This window comes from Engraulis encrasicolus, chromosome 4 (genome assembly GCF_034702125.1).
Source record: "Engraulis encrasicolus isolate BLACKSEA-1 chromosome 4, IST_EnEncr_1.0, whole genome shotgun sequence".
NCBI classification, from domain to species: domain Eukaryota; kingdom Metazoa; phylum Chordata; class Actinopteri; order Clupeiformes; family Engraulidae; genus Engraulis; species Engraulis encrasicolus.
In genome coordinates this window covers 36076512-36085694 of record NC_085860.1, presented here as the reverse complement: position 1 = coordinate 36085694, position 9183 = coordinate 36076512, and the positions used below count along the sequence as shown (strand labels likewise).

General features: G+C 40.1%; 2 long non-coding RNA genes across 2 annotated transcripts; one reads left to right on the top strand and one right to left on the bottom strand.

Annotated features, from left to right (window-relative positions):
- Positions 1-270: 270 nt before the first annotated feature.
- Positions 271-1717, bottom strand: LOC134446860 (uncharacterized). Its single transcript, XR_010034517.1, has 3 exons — positions 1561-1717; positions 680-812; positions 271-566 (listed from the first exon to the last, which is right to left on the bottom strand). It is a non-coding gene; the product is annotated as an uncharacterized LOC134446860 (long non-coding RNA).
- A 709-nt stretch (positions 1718-2426) lies between these two features.
- LOC134446861 (uncharacterized) lies at positions 2427-3655 on the top strand. Its single transcript, XR_010034518.1, has 3 exons — positions 2427-2725; positions 2962-3090; positions 3508-3655. It is a non-coding gene; the product is annotated as an uncharacterized LOC134446861 (long non-coding RNA).
- The last annotated feature ends 5528 nt before the right edge of the window (positions 3656-9183 follow it).

Below are 9183 nucleotides of genomic sequence, written 5' to 3'. Positions count from 1 at the left end.
AGCAGAATCATTTCCACCTGTAACACAACTCAATGGGAATACAAAAGACAAAAACAGTGATATTAGTCAAATGTTGAACTGGATCTGGACGGCTAAATATTTCACAGCCAGTCACTGCTGATTGAAAGAAGTGATTTTCAATGAATCTGTGCTATCATTATGACCAAGTGAATAATTACAACAGATGACAACTATGATTCTAGCACTTGGTAGACACACCACCACGACCAGCCACCCATCCACCAAATGCACTCACTCACAAAAGCGGAATCCTGTGTGCTATACCATCTGGCCGGATACGTCATCAAGGGTGTACTAGGCGGCTCTTTGTGTTCGGCCTGTAAGCCTGCCTTAAGGAACAGTGACGACGCTATACCGGACAACGCCACACTGCTGCAGATGAAGGAGTACAGAGAGGGCGCACTTCTCCAGCCATCTGCGGATGTATTCTCTTTACTGCAGCACGTTGAGCAGCTGTTCCGGGCCAGGACATCAGAAGCCCTAATGGAGTGCTCAGTCAGTGAACTAGTGGAAGAGGCCATGACTGTGAAATCAAACCTTCCATCCTGCCATGATGTCAACAGGAGAGTGATCACCAAATACACCAGGTTGAGGCTCAGGATTGCAGGTAAATGCATCAATAATGAAAGGGAAGAACCATGGGAAGGGAAAAAGCTACCTTGGCAGTAAAAGTCAAGCAAAGAAGGCTCCACCTCCTGCCAAATCCCTTCCGATGGCTGTAGCGGTCCCCACCAACACCACCAGTCTGCACCAGCCTGCTGTAGCGGTCTCCACCAACAATCTGCTAGAACCTAGATCCGAACAGAAACATGACAACATGAACATCACCATTTCAATGCCTCACAGTTCATTGTGAATCTAGCTATCGTAAAGATACACGAGTAATGTAAGCTTAATGTCAGCTTAACAAGAAATGAGCAGGTAACATCACCATTGTATACTACCCAAAAACAACAAATGACATCCTCGGAGACTGTACTTGTGATAGCCTGTCGACTCGACACACGACACAGTAGACACTCAATGGCACAAAAATCCCAAATTCTACTTAAGTAATACCTGAAGCCATGAACATCAGCATTTGAATGCCTCGTAGTCCATTATTGGATCTAGTTAGATAGCATAAAGATCTCCGTGCATCAACTAACTTGTTGACATTAGCTTCCAGCTAGCTTAGAAACATTAGCTATTTATAAATGACCGATAAGCAAATAGCTCTGAAATCAAACACAACGACTGTATGGATATTGACAGAAGACAACAGGACGGTATCTTATAAAATATGTGACATGTCATCGTTTAAAATATAGATTGAAAGGTAGCATCGATGTTTTGCGAACACGTCAAATCCAAAGTTGAACCAGAAGCGCCGTGTTGAAAACGCTAGCTATTACCACACGATTAACGGTTTTTCACATTACCATTGTGATTTTATATTACCCAAACTGGCAAAATTACATCCTCAGAGACTGTACTTGTGATAGCTTACGCTGACAAAGACAGACAACTTTGATTAATCTCCCTATTATATCAACTTACCTGGGAAGTGGTCGACACGCCAACGACACTCAATGGCGTCCCCGTTGCTGCACAGGACCCTTTGAGCAAAATGAAGTGACGGCGAAACCCCGGATGTAGAGCAGCCATGCTCGTCCGCGGCCGTCAACGGCTTCAGGACAACTCTTTCTCTACAGCTCTGCCACAAGTGTCATGTTATTTCTACGTAAGTCGATGGACTGCGACTTGTGTCTTTCACAAGTCCGAACTCTGATAAAGACAGAGGGAGAGCTCGCGCATAATATTACTCTGGTATGTTCGGTGTGGTAAGTCGCATCATGTGCTTGGTCAGCTTGCTTGCAAGAAAATGTTGTCGCGAGCGACAATGGTTTATTGTTTGTGTCAACGGACGTTTCTTATCTCGGCTCGTATACAGTGCTGCTTTGCTTGCTTGGCTAGCGTCGTAGCTCGTCTACTGCATAACTGTTTGATTATGCGGATGAAGGCTGCGTGGAAAACGGTTTATTCACCTGTCGTTGTGTTCCAAAATCATAATGCGGAGGGTTATAGTTAGCCAATTTCTCTCTTTCACGAGCAGGGATTTGTTGCTTTGTTGACACTACAGGGAAGTTTACTGGTTTAAAGAAAGTTGTGGCTAGAGCATAGGCAATAAGGCAACAGCTACTATAAGTAGGCCTATGCATGATAGCTGATATCAGCCGCAAATCGTGCGTGTGACTGTGTGATATTGTACTCTGTAGTATGTGCAGCATTTCCGAAGACTGGTTGGTTTATATTTTTATTAATGTTAGTGAGACAAAAGCCTTTCATACATTTAGTTAAGGTTGCCTGTATGTTTTGAAGGTGTGTCTGGAAAGCCCTGTAACGTTTTGTCTTAAAAAAAAAAATCTCTTCTGCTCTGGATAAGATGGATGTCTTTCCTCTGACCTGTTACCAAGACAGCTGGATGTGTAGGAAGCTGGAACTAAGTCACTGAAGAAGTAAACCTATGAAAACCGATTTGGATTGTCTGAGAGATGTAATTGACTGAGTTCAGGACAAATGTGTCAACTATATTGTAGGCCTATTACTTAAACAATAAAATCACAATAACTGTTTATTTTTTGGCTGTAGGACACAAGTAAAAGGAGAAGAATGCTGCTCAGCTGGGTCGGTGAAGCTCTTGGATATCATCAGCATCTATGAAGTAAGTTTTTTATATCAATGCACAACACAACAGCAGGCGTTAATGCACACACACGCGCACACACACACACACACAATGAGAGCTGGCCTGATATTGTTCTTTGATTCTGTGAATATGCATGGAATGCCTACTGTCTGGTGTCACTTCAGACAATTTTGCAACGATTTACTGTATGTTCTGTCTTTTTGTCTGCCAAATTCTCAAACTTGTTGTCATTCTTTTTGTCTTCCTCTTAGGGCACCGGTAGGCACAGAGTCATTCCGGTAGGCACGGAGTCGTTCCTCGATGGACGTGATGACCTGGCACCAAAACCGCTTAATGTGTATGAAGCTGTCTGCATCGAGGGAAGAACCCAGTACTGAAATGTGAGTGTATAATCCAGTTATTGTAACCATGGGTGCCAGTTGTACTATATATTTCACAGTAAAATCCCAGTAAAATCCCAATTACTATTACAATACTCAAATCCCCACTAGTTTCAACATCCAATTATATTGTTCTCACTACCACTGGCTTGTCAGGACCCAACAATGCAGTTCAGGATGAATGTATGTCAACTGTATTGTAGGCCTTAAACACTTAGGGGTTTCTTTTGCCTTAAGACATGTAAAAGTTTTTATCTTTTACCTGACATGTTTCGACGGTGTTACTTCCGTCTTCATCAGAGGGAAACCCCTAAGTGTTTAAGTTAAACAGTTAGACATAATGAACTTAATACATATGTATTGTAGGCCTATTACTTTAACAATAAAACCACAATAACTGCTTATTTTTGGCTGTAGGACACAAGTAAAAGGAGAAGAATGCTGCTCAGCTGGGTCGGCGGTCACACTACTTATTCAAGAAGCTCTTGGATATCATTGGCATGTATGCAGTAAGTTTTTTATATCAATGCACAACAGCAGGCGTTAATGCACACACACACACACACACACACACACACACACACACACACACACAATGAGAGCTGGCCTGATATTGTTCTTTGATTCTGTGAATGTGTATGGAGTGTCTGGTGTCTGGTGTCAATTCAGACAATTTTGCAACGGTTTACTGTATGTTCTGTCTATTTGTCTGCCAAACTCTCAAACTTGTTGTCTTTCTTTTTGTCTTCCTCTTTGGGCACCGGTAGGCACAGAGTCATTCCGGTAGGCACGGAGTTATAGTTATTCATTCTTTTTCTGCTGTAGGACACAAATGAAAGAAGAGGACTTCTGCTCTGCTGGGTCTGCGACACTACTTATCTGAGGAGTCCTCAAACATCAGGATGTAGGAAGTAAGATCTTTTTTGTCATGCAGCCCAACAGCCCATGCGTGCACGCGCGCGCGCACACACACACACACACACACGTACAAAACATGCGCATGCACACTCCACTCTACACCACACACAGATAAACACACACAACCTTAAAGGAAAATCCCTACTAGTTTCAACATCTAATTATATTGTTCTCACTACTACTGGCTTGTCAGGACCCAACAGCCTCTTTTTTCCAGCCCTGTCCGTCATCTCATTCTAATGAGTGCATGATCTGTTAACATGTAAAACAGAAATAGCGTGTAGCACCCAAAATGCACATGCAGTCAAGTCAGAAATAACATTTTATATATATTTTTCATAATTTACCTAAACCATATTTATGATGACTGAGATGGAAGAGCCATGTCTTGGCCTAATCATTTACACTTTTCTTTTGTTTTGCTTTTTCAAGACTTGTGGTGAGATGCCAAGAGCCGCCATGAGGGATATGCAACCTGCAGCTTCACCGTGCTTTTGGGAGATCATCTACTACGTGAACCTTGAGTATCTACAAGCCAGCTACTACAAGGTCCTGTACAAACTGTCAGTCTTAATGTTGCGACATCCCTGTCAGTTCTTTTGGACTGAATACATGCTGTGTTTGAAATGTATTATTCGGATAACCACCCATCAGGGAATACCTTGTCTGTTAATGGCGGATAGACATGCCATGGACATGCAGTGCACACTTTGATGTTTTTTATTTTAATGTTTTCTATGTTTTTCCAATGTTCTTTTTTTTATGTAAGTACTGTATGGAATGTAGTGACTATAGAGCCCAAGACAAATTTCAACCTGGGGACAAAAAGTTCACTCCACTCTGTTAGCGCAGTTATGGATGCACTGTAAATTTTGTAATTAACCAAAAGTACGGTGAGAAGCCTGTTTGTGCAGATGGACCTGCTGGCGGGCCTGTTTACTCATAGCTAAAAAAGCAACATATTCTCTGTGCAAAGCACATGGGCTCTTCGCAAAGGGGTTAAAGGGACACTGTGTGAGATTTTTTGTTGTTTATTTCCAGAATTCATGCTACCCATTCAATAATGTTACCCTTTTCATGAATATTTACCACCACTATCAAATTCTAAGTATTCATTATGACTGAAAAAAAAAATGCATTTTTCATACATGAAAAGGGGGATCTTCTCCATGGTCCGCCATTTAGAATTTCCAGAAACAGCCATTTTTAACTGCAAAAATGACTGTACTTGGACCATACTAGAAAATATATGTTCATTACTTAGTAAACGTTCATGTAAATATCAAATTTGGCAATAGGCAACCCATTTTCAATGAGCAGCATAGTTGCAGTACCTTTTTTGACTATTTCCTGCACAGTGTCCCTTTAAACATTTTAATGTGCTGTTTTACAGTGTGCTATACAAAAGGTAAGGTGAAACTAATTTTTTGAAATTCTATAATTCTACAGTGTCACTGAAATCAAATGGTACATTGGTAAAACTGAACCATTTCCTTTAACCCCTTTTAACAGAGCCTTTACTGTCACCAATATTGTAATGACTGAGTTTTAACCTGTTACTTAAGGCTCTTGGTAATGTCATAGCAATGTTGCTATGATGTAGTTGAGTCTTTTCAGTCATGAGTGATCAGTCTTGCTGATAACCCATCTTTGCAAAGAGGATACAAAGACGCATGTAAATTCAAATGTAAATTGATTTGCATCTGTATAGTATATTATGAAATGTATTGTTAATTACCTTCATTGTTCAGCAATAAAAAATAGATCTGAAATATTATGCATTCTTGTATTTTGTTTTTTAAATTGATCTTAATTAATGCATTGGTCAACAATTCTTAAAATAAATGGTAAGCAGATGGAAGTTTGTACATTTATACCCTCATGTTTTAACTGAATGCATTGGGGAAAAAATAAATTGTGTTTTTGAAGACGCATTTTTCTTGGAATTAATTATTGTCATTTTAATGGTTTTATCGTCCGATTTTTAAAGTATGTTGTGTCGATTCAACCCAGTTTAGGAAGTTAAAAGGAGCTCTGATTTAGTGTTAATGTAAATCGAAATAGTGTTAATTTAACCCAGTTTAAGGAGTTAAAAAGGAACTCTGACATAGTGTTAATGTATATCGATATAGTGTTAATTTAACCTTATGTAGGGAGTTGAAAAGGAACTCTTGATATAGTGTTAATGTAATTCAATGCAGTGTTAAGTTAACCCAGTTTAGGGAGTGAAAAATGAACTCTGATAAAGTTTCAATGTAACTCAATATAGTGTTACTTTAACCCAGTTTAGGGAGTTAAAAAGTAACTCTTGGCACAGTGTTAAATATTAACTATATTGAAAATGTTAATTTAACTCTTTAGAGTGTGGACTCATATAAACCCGCAAAAAGGGTTAAAATTGACTCTGTGGGAGTTGATTCAACATTCCAGTTTTTGCTGTGTATGTTACGGACAGTTAATTTTTTGGGAAGTAGGCCTAACACTTTGTGAATTGTGATTCAACAGGAAAGGAGTACAAAGGAGGGGTAATGGCACTCCTCTGGTGGATTCACAACAATCAATGTCGCTTTCTTACTGTACATGTTGATTTTGATTGATTGACTTGGAGTTACTGTACGTATCGTAGGCTATAGGCTACTGAGTAGGCCTATATCTGAGTAGCATTGTAGCCTATGTAGCCTATGTCTGCCATGACAACAGAATAGCAACTCATGTCTAGAGCTGCCAGGCAGTGTTGCTAGATGTGGCTGATCAAAAAAGCCAAAATGCGCTGAATTCCGCCCAATTTCACCAAATTGCATTGATTTTTATGGGCATAAAACTGCAGAAAAAAATGCCAAATGGCCAATTTTTCCTGTTTTTACCCACAGATGACCATCCCAAGCTGCCCAATAGGGCGGTTAACCGCCCAATCTGGCAACACAGCTGCCAGGCCTTTTGAGGACATTATTACCTTTACCTTACCATGTTTACATGAGAGTTTATTTGATGAGTTCAGATGCAAAAATGCAAAATAATTTCAAGTAGGATTTAGAAGTGATCACAATCAAAAAGTTTACTGTTGAAGATTACTACATTTATAGAAATAGGCCTGCAGCCTGTTTTTGTAAACTCATCAAAAATGCTCTAAGACGGTTTTGCATCTGAACTCATCCATCGAAAACATTGAACACACTGAAAAAATTGTTTACGAATGAGTGCCACAACTCGCCAACATTGAAGCAACATTATCACAATTTCACAACATGTTAGTAGGCTATTAAACATGGTTTGGGCTGATTATTTTTTTCTGATGGTCTGAGCATTCTTAAATAATGTTAATGTCTGAGATCTAACTAGGCCAAAACGACATTTTACCAGTACATTACAACATGCCGTGAAAGGTCTGTTTTGGTGGAGGTTTGCGCTCTCTGAGTGCTTTAATTAGGCTTCTGCACTGGTGTTCCTCTTTGGTAAGGTTGGAAGCTGAGCAGAGAAAACTTGAGACAACACTCTTTATGTTTTATCTGGATATTAGTCTACTCTGCCACCATCTGGTAGGAAATGTAGCCTACCTTCTGAAAAGGTGACAATCACATCCCACAGCTACAGGCTGGTACAGCCTATGTCATAAAGAGTTTAAAGAACAAGAAATCAGCCTAATGAAATGCCTTATTTTCATGAATTCCAAGATAATCTATTGTAAAACACACATATTACGGACAACCTTGCCATCTTCAATTTAAATAGCCTATTTGGAAATAAAAGTAGAAGAAGCCTATTCTTACAAATGTAATTACACTATGACATTACATCATAGTTGAAACCATAACATCATACTGCTAGTATTGTCATTAAATCAGCAAGAGTAGGCTACTTCTACTTTACACAACTGTTCATTTAAGACTGTGGTGGGTTAGTTCAAGTAACTTGGGCCTATAGTTGGTTAGGAGATGGATTGTAATTCCCTTGGAAGATGAAAATCTGATCTTGAAGCGGGAAGTCGCCATCTGGTGGAGAAAAGACAGTAGTACCTGATGCTGTTCAAGCAGCGCAGCAGCGCAGCAAGAATGAGGACGAGATGAATAGTTTAACCAAGCACAAGCAGCCTTGTTTTAGCAAGATGTTTAATTCACATGTTTTATAGGCTCCAAAATATAACACACCAATTATAAATCATTTGGATTCCACACTTTGGCAACCTCACTTTGAAGACTTCATCAGTCTTCTGGGTGAACTGTAAGCAATGGCTTGGCCTCCACACTGAAAGGCAGAAGTCGTCCATACGTGTGTGATTTATTAAATGACAATCTGATCAAATTTGCAGTAATTGATAGGTATACGTATGGAAGCCTTTCCTTTGTGTGACTGGGTGAGGATTACCATTCCCTCTATGCCTTGATTTAGAAAAAAAGGTCTGGGTCCTACTGGAAATCTGCACACAATTAATACAGAAACCACATGACAATTGGTATCAATTTATTAATGTCGATGTCAGACAAAATGGCTGTACCTATACTGGCCCACACTGTGCATTTCCTGCCAAGGCACCGCAGTTGGAGATCTCATCTTCAATCATTGAATCATTGATGATCATTTAGAATCTCAGATAGGCAGCAAAACTACAGGTGGTTACTGGCAAAGTCTTTACATTCACAGCATAGAGAGGAAGGGAGAGAGGAATGGAGGAAAGGAAGGAGGAAGGATTCGGGTCTACTGACTGGTGTAGATCCTGCAGTTGAACACAGTCACAATGTCTGACTAGGACTAGGGATGTCAGATTAGGACTAGGATCTATTAGAAATGTCTTTTCGATAGGTGTTGTCTTGATAGGAAGCAAAAGTGTTAAAAAGGACCTTCTGAGAGAGAGAGAGAGAGAGAGAGAGAGAGAGAGAGAGAGAGAGAGAGAGAGAGAGAGAGAGAGAGAGAGAGAGAGAAGGGCACAGAGAATTCAGGTCTACAGGCAGATGTGGATCCAGAGTTGAACAGTCACGATAACTGATTTGGAGTGTCTGTATTATAAATGTCATTTTTAGATAGGCAACCGAACTACAGTATAGGTGGGTTTGAAAATGCCTCTCTACATTCACAGAGGGATGGAGGGACAGGGATTGAGGAAGACTTCATGTCTACAGACAGATGTAGATCCCAGGGTTGACCAGAGTCACGATGTCTGATTAGGAGTGGCTCTATTAA